The 15,403-nt window shown below is 48.2% G+C and overlaps 1 protein-coding gene across 1 annotated transcript in view; it reads left to right on the forward strand.

Moving 5' to 3' along the window:
- Positions 1–14,940: 14,940 nt before the first annotated feature.
- COL27A1 (collagen type XXVII alpha 1 chain) overlaps positions 14,941–15,403 on the forward strand; it is a 160,065-nt gene continuing 159,602 nt past the window's right edge. Inside the window, exon 1 of the mRNA XM_027809525.2 lies at positions 14,941–15,234. The gene's annotated coding sequence lies outside the window, so the exon portion shown is untranslated. The remainder of the gene's footprint in view (positions 15,235–15,403) is intronic.

The following is a 15,403-nucleotide window of genomic DNA, read 5'->3' on the forward strand; positions in this document are numbered from 1 at the left end:
TTGGGCAGGACATTAACATGTCCCACCCCCTTAGTTTATTGAAAGCCCGTCTTGCTCACATTTCAATGAAACTTAGCAGAAACTCTCCCCTTTGGAACTGAATCATGACATACTAACCTCAGGGGTTTCAGCTGAGATTTGCTTGTTTGACTTTTCCCTGGATTCAGTGACCTAGTTCCTCTGTGCTCCCTCCCTGATGTGAGGAGAGTGAAGGGCACTTGAAAGAGAGATCTTTGAAAGTTGCCCGATTTTCAAAGGGTCCCCTGAAATTGTTTGCACTGGCTTCTGCTTGTTTCTTACCTTCCCTTGCTCCTTGTGAGTCCACTTTGAAAAAGGACTGTGTAAACAGGAAATAATAATATCAATAAAGAAAAAGTCTTTTTATTATAGTTGGAAGAATTAATGGTGAATTCTTGTAGAGTAGGCACTGTAACAGCTACAGTTACTGAGCAACAAGCCCTGAGCTGCTCAGGCACCCTTTTGCTCATCTGTCCTGAACACTGTAAAAGGCTCATCCAAATCCATCCCCCGTTTAGTGCCACAGGGCAGCCTGTTGTACTCTGGAAACATAAAAGCGTTCAGGAACCTAACTTCAAGAACTATTCCCAAACTCCCAGGCTTTGTAACTTGAAGCATTAAACCATTATTGTAAAATCTTATTTGAGAAAGGTGTTGGAGCCAGTGGGCACAGCAAGGGCTGGGAAAGTGTGCTAAAACACCTGCCCAATCCCTGGGTCAAAGGGCAGATCTCAGGGTTGGCTTTGTATCCCCACGTGGGAGCAGGCAGTGTCGGGACAGGAGCCACGGACCCAGCGGTGGCTCCGTGGGCCAGCGGCAGGGCACGGGCAAGGGCGGGCAGGACACGCTCCGCTGGGCTGGCCGGGCTGCTCCCCACTGGTACCAGAGGGGCTTCCTGGAGCCTCCCAACTGCCCTTTCTGCTGGGAGTCGGGATGTTCTGGGCTGGTGTCTAGCGGGGAGATACTTGGCAATGCTGATTTTCAGATGGGCTGAGGTCATGCTCACAATGCCATAATAAAGACAGTCGATCTGGGGCTGCTTTTCTTTGCCTTCTGGCTTGCAACTTTTGTTAGTAGTTGTCTTTTCAAACCTGACTTTTTCATTTCTCCCCTCTAGAAATACAAATTGCTACCAACACATTTGGTTTTCTTTGAATGAGTAACGGATGCTCACAGTCCCAGGGCCTTAGGAAACCTGTACTATTGCACACTAAGAGTTAGTAACAGAGCACTTGGTTACTTCTAAGTGTTAGCAGCAGAGCGCTTTTGATCCATAACACGTGGCCTGCAACCACTGCTCTTGAGAAGATGCAAGGACCAAACCAAACTGTTGATGCTCTGCATCGGCATCACCTGTCGGCTGCCTCCCCAAGTGCTGCATGCAGCTGCTCTGCTGGCTTTGGCACTTCAGGACGGGGAACACTGCTAAGATTCACTTTTCTCTTTTGGATGGCTGCTCGAAGTCTGTCCAATACTTCCTTGCAGGGCTGAGACAGACTTGCAGTCTTCTCACAGACATGTGGAGATAGCCATGCCTGTTTCTCAGCCAGATTGCTTAACATCTGGTGATCTTGTTTTGCTAGAGTCTCTATTGAGGACTTACAGGTACAGGTGGCCTCAGTTCTTGGCACCTTTGGCACATCTGTGTTCAACCAGGTGCTTTGCTCCTGACTAGAAATCCCAGCAGATTGGATTTGCCCTCCCAGACTCCCTCTTCCTTGCTCTGCTTCTCTGCTTGATGCCTGGGAATCCTGCTGCCTCGCTCAGACTACACTGGGAAGTCTCAGATGCTGGCTGATGCCGGGAAGGCAACCGGAGCTGGCAGAACTGGTTGGTTGTGATTTGTGTGGTCCATATTCTGCTGCCTATCGCCAGCAGCAGGCTCTCCCTGCATAGCATGCCATATTATTTACATTTTTGCTCAGTGTGTTCTTCTCTGGCACAAAGAACAAAAGCACACTGGTATGGATGGGTGAAAATGCATAGCTTTGTTATTAAAATCGGGACTTTTCCTGCTTGGACTTTTGCATTGGAAATAGCATCCAGTGATTAATCTCCTCCTGGCTTTGTTCTTTTTATGACTGAGGGATTGGCTTTTGGAGGACTTCCTGCTTTTTTGGAGGGGCTTTGCAAGGTTGATTAATCTGTAGTAACAGTGGCTGAAGTCACCAGAGTTTCTATAGTGACCAGATGGAGATAAGAAAGTACTTGCTAGTGGTAGTTGCTGAAGATGCTGGATGCCAAAATTGCAAACTGTTTTTAAACAGACCAGCCGAGCAAAAGAGTTCCGTGGCTCCGCAGTCAGCTTGGACCTGAACGTCCTCTTTGTTTGGCTGAACAAAAACCAGATAAACAAAACACTGAAGGCAATTAGCTTTGTTTGCTCGCCTTTGTCCCCTCTTCTCCCAAATCATTGTAAAATTAGGAATAACGCCAGTGAATTCTGTAGCTATTCAGTGGACTAAAGCTGGTGCACAGAGGATGAGAGACAAATAAGTATAATACTGCTGTTTTCAATAACCAGCCCATTCAATTTTAGCTCTTAGTCCAGCTATTTCTCTGTCCCAGATTTAAGGAGACGTTTTTGATCACTCTTGTAAATGAGAGTACAAGCATTGCTGTAACCATGTAGCTAGGTATTGGTACCACACTTATCTTGGGAAGGTCTCTGCTTTGCTCAGCTCTGGCCACCCCCTTTCTTTAGAAGTTTTACTGCAGCCTCTTGATTGTGTCGGGGGTTGCAGATGTCACCTGTGAATCAAATAGCGTATCAGCAAGCGGATGTGCTGGGCACTGGACCGTGCTGTTAAGTGACAAATTTCCTGGATGTACATGCCATGAAGTTCACTGCAGAAGAGTTAGTATTAACCTCCCCCTTCTGACAAAAGCTTTTTGTCTGCTGTGTGCATCAGCTGGAGAACAGCTCCCATCAAAGCTTGTCACAGGAACACTGCTGCATAAAACATACAGTGTGGAAACCCACCCGAGGGGACCAGTGCTGGCTGAAGCAGTGCAGGTAACACCCACGCTGTACAGCACAAAAGGCAAAGGCAGCATCCCTGGATGGGAAACATGCGAGTGTGTGGACTTTCTGGGTGCTGGAAGCACCCAGGGTGACACCAAGCCTGCCTGAACTTGCTGTCCCTGTAGCCACGACCCTCGAGCACCACGCAGCCCAGCCTGCAGTACCGTGCATCCAGCCCTTGCTCTGTACATGGTCTGTAACCGGCACGTGGGAGAGGTGTGAGGTGCTGGGGCTGAGTGTGGAACGTGTCCATGCAGTCAGCTGTTTATTCCTACAGGTCCTGAAAGCTGCACTGTAGGTTTTTGTGGGAATACACTCGCTCCAGCCTAAATGAGGGTTTTGTGGTCCGGCCTGTTGTTGTTTGCAATGAGCGCGGGGAACTGCTACGCTGCTGTGGCGAGGTGATGCCGTGGAAGGTGACAGGCGTGCAGCACCCTGGGGCAAATGAAGCCCGGGTTGAGCAGCCTTCCCCATCCCCTCAAAAAACATTCTGTGATTTGTGGGGACAAAGATGGGGACTTCCCATGCTGATGAAATGAAAATGAAAGAGGTTGTTTGGCTGCGTTGTTTCTGGTAGCTCTGTGCTTTGTCTCCCTGGCTCCGTATCAGTCTTTGCCTGTGACAATGACCAAGCCCTTGCTGCTGCCTCCGCCTTGTCTCCCTGGTTAATTGGGCTCCTCCCTGCCTTTCCAAGGCTGTCACAAGGTCATTTTCACAGTTTGAGGGGCTCAGCATGAGCAGGGCAGCAGGACGGGCCATAAATCACCGAGAGCTGTGGGGCCGCTGGGCCCATTCACAGCACACTCAGCCAGCGCCGCGTGGCGATGCTCTGGGTCCAGGATCCATCCAGAGGGGACTGGTGCTCTGTAGCCTCCTTGGGCTCCCTGGGAACACCCCAGTCGATGCTTCACCTTCTCTAACCCTTTTAGCATCGCTTTAGACATACGGCCTTTGATGTGACTGCAGCTGTCGGAGGCTGGTGTCTGCCCAGAGGGCAGCAAGCTGCCCACGCGCACCATTCCTGCAGGATCTGCCAGCACAGCCTGAGAGCAAACAGGGCTGGGCTGGGGCAGACCGGTCCAGGCATTTTCTAATTCCCAGGAGTGTTGCACCTCTATCTGCAAAGCTTTCCTGTGGCTGAAGGCTGCTTCCCTCCAGCGGCTGTCACGGGTGCCTGGGAGGATGGGGCACGCACAGCATGGGTGCAGCACGGGTCCAGCACAGGTGCGCTGCGCGTTACTGGTGCAGAACACGGGTATTGAATCTCACGGCAGAGGCAGGAGCTCTTTCAGGCCATTTCTTGGAGAAAGACATCTGGAAGAGGGAACTGGTGCAACCCTACTCTACGGGGGATGAAACCCCTTAAGCAAACCAGGTCAATACCGCTGATGGGCTGACAGCAGCAGCTGCCCGGAGCGCGCCATGCCTGCCTGCCCCCTGCGCTAATAAGCTGTCCCTAGCTGAGGCTGTTTGATGTCACTTTGCTACCTTCACTTTGTGTGGTTATTTCTGGCCAAGGCAAGATTAAGCCTTCAGTGGGCGTTTGGTATGTCAGTAACTATAATTAAGCTTTTGTGGTTCTCTTGCAAACTCTGGAATCTATAATTTTCAGGACAGTCCCCTCCTAGTATTGCTAGGGGGAAAGGGTGGTCTTGTTGGACTGAAAAAAAATAATTAAAAATCAAAGCTATAAAATAAAACGCCGATCAGTATCATTTACAGGTATTTTAGTTCAATAATATTTCCCCTTTAAAGGAGGAGGAAATAAAAAAGCTCGTCATTTCTTGCTATCTTCCACCTACTTTGGGGAAAGTTTTACCCAGAATCTGGTTTGTTCCTGTTGCTTAATAATGACATGTCAGAAAAAAGAAAAAAAACAGCTCAAGACAAAGGGGTGAGGAGCACAGAGAAACTTTATTTATTCTCTGCAGGGTCCCTTTGACCACGTACGTAGGACCAGCGTGTTTTACCAAGGGCAGTGATGGCGAGAGGAGGCTCTGTGGACTTGTGGCCTGGTGGGCAGAGATTCCTGGGGTCTCCTTGCTTTGCTACTCACTGTGACGGGGATGGGACAGGTTACTAATGGTCTGATTTTATTTCTGAAGTTGGAGTGATGTGGAGTTGCTGGGAATGTGCAAGTGCTCAGGCACTCTTTCAGAATTGCACCTTGATGTATCTGTATATCTGTATATCCAGCTGGTGAATGAGGGAAAACTGCCTGGGTGGGTGATGAATTAGGGATCACATTAATAACTGCAAAGTGCTTGTAGGATGCTATAATGAAAGGCACATTGGGGCATCAAAGTGTTTTTTGTAGTAACGACCTGTTCATCATGTGTTTGATGGGGATGGCTGGTTTGGGTGTTTTCTGTGTGTGTTATTTTGAGGAAGGCAAAGGTGAGAGCCGCATTACCCACATCAATTAATGGCTGAGGCTGCATCAACCATTTACAGCGTGGCTGTCAGGTGCACTGCACCAGTGTTACAGAGAAAATAAGAGCAGGAGTACCTGCTCCCTGCCTAGGGCGTATACACTGACAGGAAGATTATCAAAGTATTGTTGCCTATTCAAGATTTAAAGGATGTAAAATATTAAATTGTCTCATCTCTTCCATTCTACTGATTAGTGCAAGTCTTGCAGAGGTGAATGTTGGTCTGGTTCGTGGGCTAAATGTGGGATTCGATCAGAAAAGAGCCACAGTCAGAGCCATTTGGAGAAGACCACCTCAAGATACACTGAGCAATGGAATGAGATTAAAAGTTGTCCTTTTTAATCTGAACAAGAAAGAGTGTAATGTTAGCTCATAATGAAGAAAAGCCAGAGAAAAATAATGTAACATGAGAAAGGCAGGTGTTCAGGCTGGCTGTGAAGCAAGATAACACTGAAAAACCACAAATTTTGTTTGTGTCGGAAGCAAATATTGAAACATGGCGACTTTGCCAGTGGAAAAGTTTGCTGATGACACATGAAGGAGATGTTCCATATGAAGAGGGATTTAACTGTTTTCTGAGAAAGTGGAGAGTAAACAGTGTTCCTTCCCTGGGTTTTGGAGTGTAGAGCTTGACCCTGAACTAACCCTCACCAGTGACAAGGCTCTTCTTCAGTCCCACAGACTTTGGGGGAATGGCAAATGGGAAGCAGGTTAAAAATGTCTTGATTTGGTCTATACAACGGTATGCTCTGCAGTGATGCCACTGGATGCTGCAAATGAGGACTTACCCCTTTGGTTACGATTTTGAAATACATAAAGGCCAAGCTCTCTGTGCTATTCCACAAACATCAACTTCAGCTGAACACATAGAAATTCCTTGCGGTTCTATTGCTGTAACTGTGAGCACTGGAAGTTCAGGATTTTTATGAATTCTTTACTAACATTCGGCCCTTGCTTTTTTTTTTGCTTTTTTTTTTTTTTAATCTCCTGAAAGCATGGCGAGGGTGCTATTGAGTCTTGGCAGTATTTATTTATTTATTTCTATTTGCAAGTACATATAAATCTGCTCCCACATCTCTACATGGCGAATGGGGGATGCCCAGCTGCAGTCAGTGGCACGCTGTCAGTTTATATCAAGAACAAGTTTGGCAGTTTAAATCCCCCTAAAGCACACGAGGAAGGTCGATACACTGCCTCCTACAGAGCAGCTACTCCAGGAAAGAGTTTTCTGGCAGCTTAGTGAAGTGCGTCCCAGTGACTTTCCTCTGCAAAAACTTAAGCTATCTTGTGCAAAAGGATTTGGAATTCTTTTTTAAAACAACAATAATAGGAATAGTGACTTCATTATGTAGGATTGAACAACAGATACTCTTGACAGAAAAATCCTCACTAAAAAATCCTAACTAAAATAAAGGCTTTCCTGATTAACCGTGCAGGGATGCCAATCACGCCGCACACATAATGCTCTGGTTGGCTGCCGTGGGGTAGCTCACGCTGGAAACTGAAGCATTGCAGAGCTGTGTGGGATTTGGTCCAGGTATATAGTTCAGGGGGATTTGCCTTTGGCAGAGAGAAACTACCTTCAACAGATGTGTTGATGGGATCAGAGCCCCTGATGCTCTGATTATTGCTTTAGTAAAGGGATTTACAAATCACACGGAACAGACAAGCTCAAGAGCCTGAGGGAGAAGGACCAGCAAAGCAGTTTGTCGCAGAGCAAAGAGCAAATCTGTTAGTGGTGATCTTTCCTGTTCAAAGGTTACCCATGGGCAAGTCCTGGTGAAACCAGAGCATGTTCTGGAGGCCTGAGAAGTCAGTATAAGTCTTTGTGGTCCCTGACAGGCTTTAGGCAGGATCTCCATGCTGGGAGAGCCATAACAATGCTGATTAAATTGTTTATACTGTATCTAACTTGCTGGAACGTTAACCGCTTTTCATTCAGCAAGTTTGGCCCCATCAGGGCTGAGCTGAGTGCATCCCGAAAGGACGTTTAGTGGGGATGGAGGTGGTCCAGCCCCTGACACTCCTGAGTCTTGTGCCCCCCAGATCCAGTGATGAGCCCAGCAGTACACAAGGGCTCCTCGGCTTGGGGTCCTTAATGAAAGGCCCTATGGTGAAGCCGCTTTGATGCACTCTGTACAGTACAATTGCATTTGAATTACAATAAAATTAAAAAATACCCTAATACCTCCCAGGCTCTGAAAACAAATAAGCAAACAAAGTCTCCTTCCATGAAATCCCATATCAGTCACTTAATTTTATTTCCCCCTTCTTTGGGGAGGAGGGGATTTATTTCACCGGTAAGGTGTATAAATATTGACTTTAAAAAAAAAATAAAAAATTGGAGGAACAGAGACACAACCAGGTCTCTCATTAGTCCTTACCCAAACATCAGTAAATACAGTCTTTCTGCAGTGGCACCAGTTTGGAGAGCTTTACCAAATACTATTGCTGTTGAAGTGGGGAGAGAGCGAAAGAGTGCAGATATGCAGAAGTGTGTTTGCTGGAAGAAAAAAAGCCTGTTAGCTTTGAAGCAGATTTGTATACTGTCAGTTAACATACTGAGTATGTCAGAAGAGAACCTCTCTGTGAAAATGGCCTGTGTTTCTGCTTTATGTGTTAACAATTCAAGCGAAGTATGAAGAAATCAAGCATTGTTCTGCTCTAAGTGGCACAGATTGCGTTTCAGTCAGTGCAGATAAAGTGCTAAGGATTGTCTGCTGTGCTCCAGAAGATGTATTTGAATTGCATGTTTAATCGGCAGGGTTTTTTTACGTGGGCCTTTACAGCCAGATAAAACTGAACAATCCCTAATGAACTCTGCATCTGGATGATGGCAGGTTGTGGCGAATATAAAAGCTGGTTGGGAAATAGATTTACACTTTCTCCTTCAGGAGAGGCTGCTGCCAACTGCACAGTAAAGTAATAACAGTTCACTGGCAGCACTGTATGTCTGAAGGTCTTAAACCTCTTTACACATAAGATGATCTATATCACAAGCTTCACTCTAGAGACAAGGAAATAATGGCACAAAAGCAATGGTTTAAGTTGCTGCAGGTCACGCTGCAGGTCACTGGAATAGTGAAAACCAAAACCGAGCTCTGCTGAGCTCTGGGGTAGTGTGTGATCCTTCGGACACAACTGCCTCCCCGCAGAGGAGAGCTGCCTCCTTTGGTCTGGGACATCCAGGACCAAAGAGCTGTTAAGCAATGAGGTGATGCCTCTTTCCAGCAAACGAGTTACATCACTTTTCACCAGAATAGTGATGGCCAACTGGTTGCAGAAATGGCTGAATACCATTGCTAAAGGAAATGGTGTCATGGCAGTACACTGTAGCTTAGATTGTTAAGCAATCCCCCTGTTATGGCTGTGTTGTATCTTAGGCTACACAAAATGAATTGCAGTTGTTTTGGTGCTGATAACTCAGAACTTGGTGAACTACAAGATTTTGCTTAACGTACACATGTGTGTACATGCAAAGGGTGTCTCATCCTCGTCACTGCTAAAGAAGCTTTTTTGGTGTCGTTAGTGAGCCCAGTGCAGGGTGGAGCACAAGAGATGCTCACCTCAACTCTGTTGAGTCTCACCCTTCGTTCATTTTGCCCTGGACTTACCATTTCCACTTCAATTGCTTCCTGACATAAGGCAGATATGATTTCCCTTTGACCAGTAAACTGCTCCCACAGGCTTGCCCAACACCAGTACACAGGGTTGTCTTTCCTACAGCAGCTGAACTGGTTGTCAGTTCCAAAACAAAAAATACATCTTGTTTTACTTTTAAAAAAACCTTTTTGTTTTACATAGTATTACCTTAAGTGTTACTCATAACAAAAAGTTGTTTTGATTTCTAAGCTCTTCTTCCTTTCCCCTCCCTGTTGAAACTACTCAGAATCTGACTCAGGCTTAGTTTCTGTCTGTCTTGCATGAAATCTTTGTACCAGGCATTTGCATTGTAACATGCTGTCTCTTGAAGGCCAAGATCTTGCCCTGATTCCTGTCTCCCTTTTGAACTCGGCCCTGAGGCTTGCCGGGTGTGCAAATGAGCTCCAGCTGCTATAAGCACCATGTTCTCGAATTTAAGCACATGCACCCGCGGAGCAAACAGCACCTATTCTCTGAAAGGACGTAGCGTGACTCGGTAGCCTGTACCTTCGGGTGCTTGTTGCCTGCAGCCACCTACCCGTTGTCCGAGGTGTTTGGGACAGCTCGGGCTTGCTGCTCCTACCTTCACCAATTCTGCATTGCCTGTGCAGGGACTCTGGCACGAGCACTGACCCACACCTGAGTCAGTGCTACCGGGGTATCCAGAAAGCTGACAAACCACACTAGAATTTGGCAGTGCTGCCTAAAATTCATAAGCACGATGTGTGTGAAACCTGCAGGGTCCAGATTTACATTTTACATGCTGGTTTATGCTTCTGCCATAGTAATATGCTGCTGTTGTTGCTGTTGCAGTAGCAACCACAGCAGCAGCTGTCCTTAATATGCAGGAAATTATTTAGATCGCCAGGCACTTTTCCTTCCTGGTGTAATGTCCATCTTTGCCACAGGAGAAGGCACACTCAGGGTGGTTCTGTTTCATGAAGAAAAGATGTGCTGTTTCTTTAGAGAGAGATCACATTACCTGCACTCACGCGGGACAGCACACCTCCATCTGCACCAACCCAACAGGGTCCTTTAGCATGTGGGTGGGAAAAGCACTTGTGGTTGCTGATGCATTACTGCATTTAACTAGCAAACTTCCAGACTGTTCCAGAGGAATTGCTGCTCCACGTGCAGCAGCCAGTGGGGATTTTGATGGTAAAAGGGGGAAACTGGCTTTCTGCTGTGCAGTTCAAAATGGAGCACAGGATCCCCACGCTACGCCAAAGACAGCCTGCTCTGCTCTGTAGGCTGGAGGGCACTGCCCGCAGCTGCCCTGTGTTGCTGGCTCTTGTGTTTTCCAGTAGCACTGGTGACTGAATAGGTCCTAAGCAAGGGATAGGCTGAACACAGCTTAGGAGCAGATGGACAAACACAGAAAATAAAGGGTTGTTAGCAAAACCAGGCAGCCTTTGCCTGGTATCTTAAATACAGCTGGGATTCAGGAGCTGTAATACCTTCCTGTCAAAGTGTGCCGATGCGCTGCTCCCATCACGGCTTACCTGCCAGCTCAACACTGCTTGCCTGGAACATCTGCTGGACAATTTGCTTCACAGCCATCCTGTAAAACTGTAGTTCTCTAAATACCTAAACAGAAGTGCGTGACAGAGTTGTAATCAGCAGGCGACATTTCCTTGGGAAGGGTGGGCTTGGACTTGTATCGCTGCATGGCGTTTCCTTTCGTTCCAATGGAAAAAGGTTCCGTTTAACGATTAACAGCCATTCCTGCCTCTCGGCTGGCTGGGCAGCCCGGTGTGATATGGTATAGTGGGAAAGCACAGAAAGATCAGTCTTTGCCAGACATGGCATCCCCACAGCACCAGTCAAGAGACAAAAGCCTTTAGTGTTCCCGAAAAGAATTTAAAACATTTTACATCAAACAGCTGCAGAAGTTCAAACATGTCACCGCTAGCCTGTGGCACAGGATGGGATAGGGTCTGTTGGAAAGGCTGCGGAGAGGGGAAAATAGTGCTGGGCAGTAACTTGGTTACATACGTGATTTCTGAGCTTTCTGTACCATCTCCTGTATAATTAATGCCCTCCCTAGTGAACTGGGAACCAGAAACATAACCCACAGCAGCTTTTGTATCACCAAATAGCTGTCAAACAGCAGTCTCGGAAATCAGACGTGCTGCGTGTTTTGCTCCTCAGCTGAAACCTCCTGTTCTTGCGGTGGTGGCTGAAGCCAGAAGGTGAAAATGAACAGGAGCACCAGCTAACTGGGCCCAGCAGGGCCAGCTTCTGCTTCCATGGAGATGTTGGATCTGCCATGGGTGGAGAGACTTCTCAGGAACCAAATGAAGCTCATCAGCAGGTTTTTGCTCATGACCAGGTCCCTACGGGGTAGGGAAGGCTTTAGCCCAGGGCTTGAACTAGTGCCAGGATTCAAACAGTGTGGGAAGTGTCCGTGCAGTCATGTTCAATGCAGGATCCGAACAGAAAAGTCATGTAGGGATTAGGGGAATTACATACCTGGGAGAGCGTTGCAGTGGAGCGTGGAGCACGTATAAGGGTAGAGGGCCCGAGCTGCTCTCGAAGGCAGCAAGAAGGGACAGAAACAGTCGCTTTGGCACGAACGTTTCCGCACCGCTCCAACAGCCGCGGGTCGATACCAGACCCCCTGCCTAATGCTTTGCAGGGGTTCTTGCTGCCAAGGCTGCTGACATTTGCAGTATAGGTGCTAGTCAGCCCTCAATAAAACATCCCCAGGAGGTGGAAACCAGCGCAGCCAGTCCCTCCCGTGGGCTGGGGGCTGAGCCCTCTTACTGTGGATAATGAATTTTCTGTTCCTGCTGGGCTTACAGGTGTGGATCCAGCCCTCGAGCAGCCCTGCTCCATGTGATACGTGTTCCTGGGCCATGCCACATAGCTGTGTCCTCCCATGATTGCAGGGACCATCACCCTTTCGTGCCGGTGGCACTTCGCACAGAGTGGGTTCCCTTTCCCTGTGGCTCCAGCAACTCTTAGCCAGGTACCAAGTTTAGATCCTCCCGCCCCAGGCTGGGCACAGCATCTCAGCCCAGAGGGGAGTGAAAGGCTCTTTATCCCACCTCTCCTTCTTGTTTGATCTCTCCCACAAGCTTTTCCTGTGCCTTAGGCTTCACGCTGCCTGTGCCTTCTGCCCGGTTTTAAACCTGAATAGGGTATTTATCTAAATATATCCAAATATATTCCTATAATTTCTTGTGAGTTCTGAGGGCAGCGAGTGATTCAGAATACTGTTCTGACTTGTGCAAAGGTAAAAACGATTGAACTGTAATCCAGCGTTGTCCTTCAGGCCAAGCCATAGTGGGAGGACAAGCCCAGGTTGGTGTCTGGGATCCTTCTGGTCCTTGAAGCTGGGTGCTGTGAGCCGTGTAGCACAGCTGTAAAGCACGCTCGCCATGCTTCTACATGCCCTCACGCTTGGTTTTCCAAAAGGCGCAAAGAGACAAAATCATACTAATAAGAGTCTTGATGCTAACCAAGCTATGGATCCCGAGGAGAGGTGGGTACTGATCCTTCTGGAAACTGGCTAAATATGGATGAATGCTTTAAAAGCTGTATTTATTCAGGCAGTAATGACATGCTGCTTTTTTGGAGAGGTGCGTTTTGTCAAAAGCAAGTGTTCTGTTCCCTGTTCCCGATGTTGTGTGGCGTGTGGTGGCATTTCCTCCTCCCCTGTACTTTTCTTATTTTGGCTAATTAAACTAGAACAGCCAATGCCAATTCCTTTTTTTTTATTTTTTTTTTTTTATTTCACTGCTGTGCTGATTTACTTCAGTTTATTTAGTGTTTTAAAATGGCTTCTATTTAAATCTGGAAGGGAAGAAAAATAAATCTGCTAAATAAATTTCTATTCAGATCATATGTTGTGGCTTTTCTCTTTTTGAAGAATGAGGTCTAATTTTTGAACCTGAATTCACTTGGCACTAGTCTTGGCTTGAGCAACGTTGGGTTTCCTTTTGTTTTAAACTAATTCCCTTTTTCCTACTGCTGGGCTACATTTATGTCTCCATGCTAGCAAAGCTTTTCTGCATGTGTTTGGTTTGAAAGTGCTCATCTGAGTAAAGTATGGGCAGAGTACTTGAGGATGGGGCTCTAAGTGTGTTTTAGGGTGGTCCTTGGTGCAATGCTGTGGACCTGAAGCATTGCCAGTCCTTACCAGCTATCCACCTGCATCCCGTTGGTGTATGTCTTTGTGAAAAGATGCAGCACACCTTTTTGCTTTGTCTTTTCGCTCTGGTAAGCCAGGGCCTTGTTCTCAGGGTAGAGCGGAGCTTTTTGTGGGGAAGGAAGGTTATTTAAATACTCGCTGCTTTTGGAAGAGAAAAAAGGTGTAAAAAGAGCAGGAGGATGTAAAGTGTATTCAACAGTGTAGGAATTTCCACGCGCTTTTTTGAGAAGTGTTTGGGTTTTTTTTTATAGATTAAAGCTTTATCTTAAACACTTAGGCTTGGCTAGAATCTGTTTCTCAGCGAGGAATGAATGACTGAGAAACATGGGAAAAACAGCTGGGGAAAAAAATAGCTAAGAAAAATAGAGATTTTATGTGCTTTCTGACAAGCTATGTGATTGCCTCTTGTCCCTAAAGTCCCAGTCCTCGGAGCTGGTGTGGGTAGGTTGTCTCAGCTCCTGGGCCTTCAGATGGTTTTGGGACAGGTTTGTCTGCACAGAGGAGTTTCTTATGAGTATCTGGGTGTGTAACTTAGCTGTACTCTTCTGAAAAGGTTTTTTTGAGGGGATAGTGGATTGTGAGGCTGTTGGTTATCTACCCCAGTCACAACACTGCTTGTTTCAAACTTCTTTGTTATTGTTACTGAAAGCTTTATCTATTATAGCAAGCAAGGAAGCAAAATGCAGATGCCTCAGAGCAAAGGTATGAATAAAATCTTATGCCTATAGAAACAGGGAGATGCAAACCCACAGACTAAGAGAGCAACCACAACTAAGTCAAATACATGTATTAAAGCAGGAAAGTCCTTAGCATGCATGGTAACAGAAGACATCATGTGTGCAGATCTGATTTATGGGGGAAACCTTGATTTTTGGCCACATTCTGAGGTCAGTTTTTTGAGTAAAACCTGTATTGCTGAGTCAGCCCAGCGGCTCCTTGAATTTTCTGCTCCGGGTGTTACCATCGTTCCCTTCTGCTTTCATCTTCAGGTACTTGGTGGGGTGACCTTGATCCTACTTGTGGCTCTATTTTTATTTTTTATTTCCTGAGGAGTGTGTAAGTTTAGTGCCCATACCCGGGTTCGAGGTGCTTTAGTTCTGCCTGGTCCTTCCCCCTGTGCCGGGGGGGGGCACAAAAGCCCTTTGTGGAGCGAGACCCTGGGGTGGCTCAGCTCCGATGCCCAGACCCACGCAGGTGCCTCAGCCTGCTCAGCACCTCGCAGGACCTGTCCTTCGCCCTCCAGACCTCGCAGCCCGCCCTTCCCCCCCGGAGCAGCCGTGCCAGCGGAGCGCTCCCCCCCCGCCCCCAGCGGCCGCCCCGCGCCCGCGCGGGGGGAGCCCGGGCGCCCCCGCCCCCCGCGGAACCCCCCCGGCGGAACCTGCCCTGGGGCTGGGTCTGCGCCCGTTACCGGCTGTTTGCTGAAACCGGACACCTGGGGCACCCCCGCCACCGCGGAGCCCCCCGGCTGCGGCTATTTAAAAGGACTCGGGCAGCCTCGGAACTTGCACCGCTTCCACATCCATGTCCCTCCCAGCTCCCGCTCCCAGCCTCGCTTCTCTCCCGGATCCCTGCAGCATCCATGACCCACGCGTGGAGCGACGGCCCGAGAGGGACCTGCGGGCGCGGGGGGAGGGTTACCTGCTGAGCCCGGGGGGGTGTCGGGCTTGCCGGAGCGCCGGGGCTGGCCCCCCGCCTCGCCGGGCAGGCGCCCGCTGGCTCCCCGCGTAGGAGACACCTTGAGCCTGAAGGGGAAGGAGGGAGGAACGGGCTTTGCTTTGGTTGTGGTTTTTTTTTCCTTCCTCCTTTTTCTCTCTCTTTTTTTTTTTTTTTTCTTTTTTTTTTTTTTCCAATCGTTATTATTTTTTTAAGAAGTAGAAATCGCCGTAAGCTGCCTGGGCAGTGAATGCCCGTGACCACGGGGCTGCGGGGAGATGTTGCACAGCTTCTCGTCTCGCTGCAAAGTAAGTGCCCAAGGCAGAGCTGCGGTGCAAGGGGGAAGGAGCAGGGCCGGGGGGCACCCAGGGGCGCCCGGAGGAGGCGGGGGGGGCTGGGGGGCGTGGGCTGCCCTCAAGTGCCTGGGGAGTCCCGTAGAGCTAAGGGGGTTTGCTGTGAACTGGTGTGGACAAGAGG

This window comes from Falco cherrug, chromosome 9 (assembly GCF_023634085.1).
Source record: "Falco cherrug isolate bFalChe1 chromosome 9, bFalChe1.pri, whole genome shotgun sequence".
Taxonomy (NCBI): domain Eukaryota; kingdom Metazoa; phylum Chordata; class Aves; order Falconiformes; family Falconidae; genus Falco; species Falco cherrug.